A 565-nucleotide genomic window follows, 5' to 3' on the forward strand; every position below is an offset into this window, starting at 1 on the left:
AGGATTTGACGTGTGCAAATAAAAGTTTATGTTTGGCAAATAACTTTTTAAGTTCACGAGACAAAAATGAGTTATTTAATTTTAAAAAAAGTTTTTTAAACAAAACAATTTGTTTTTTTAAAAAAGAAATCATTACAATTCCAAAAGTTTTGATTACAATTTTATTCTGAGGTTAGTTTATTTTTTTCCCATTGAATAATTGGGGAAAAAATTTAACTACATACTTCCTCGGCGAACCAGACCCTAACCTTAAAGTCTGGGTTGAGTTTTTTCCCCTTCATTAATGGAATACATTATTTCTATCATGGTAATTCAGGGTGAGTTATTTTTAAGTCTAAATGAATATCCTTGTTGGACTTTTATTTAAGTGCTATTTTCTTTCAAGACACATTTACCTAACGCCAGGATAAATGCAATGTACATTATGCAGCAAAGGAAATTAGAAGATCGGACATATATTCATTATGGAGATGATAAGTTTTGGACGGGCGATGTGCCTCGTACACAGAGAAGAAGCTTTTTAGTTATCTAGCTTTGCTAGCAAAGTCGTTAGCTAGCAGCTAGC

Source organism: Poecilia latipinna, unplaced genomic scaffold (genome assembly GCF_001443285.1).
Source record: "Poecilia latipinna isolate Pla-1442-1.1 unplaced genomic scaffold, P_latipinna-1.0 Scaffold131, whole genome shotgun sequence".
Lineage (NCBI taxonomy): Eukaryota > Metazoa > Chordata > Actinopteri > Cyprinodontiformes > Poeciliidae > Poecilia > Poecilia latipinna.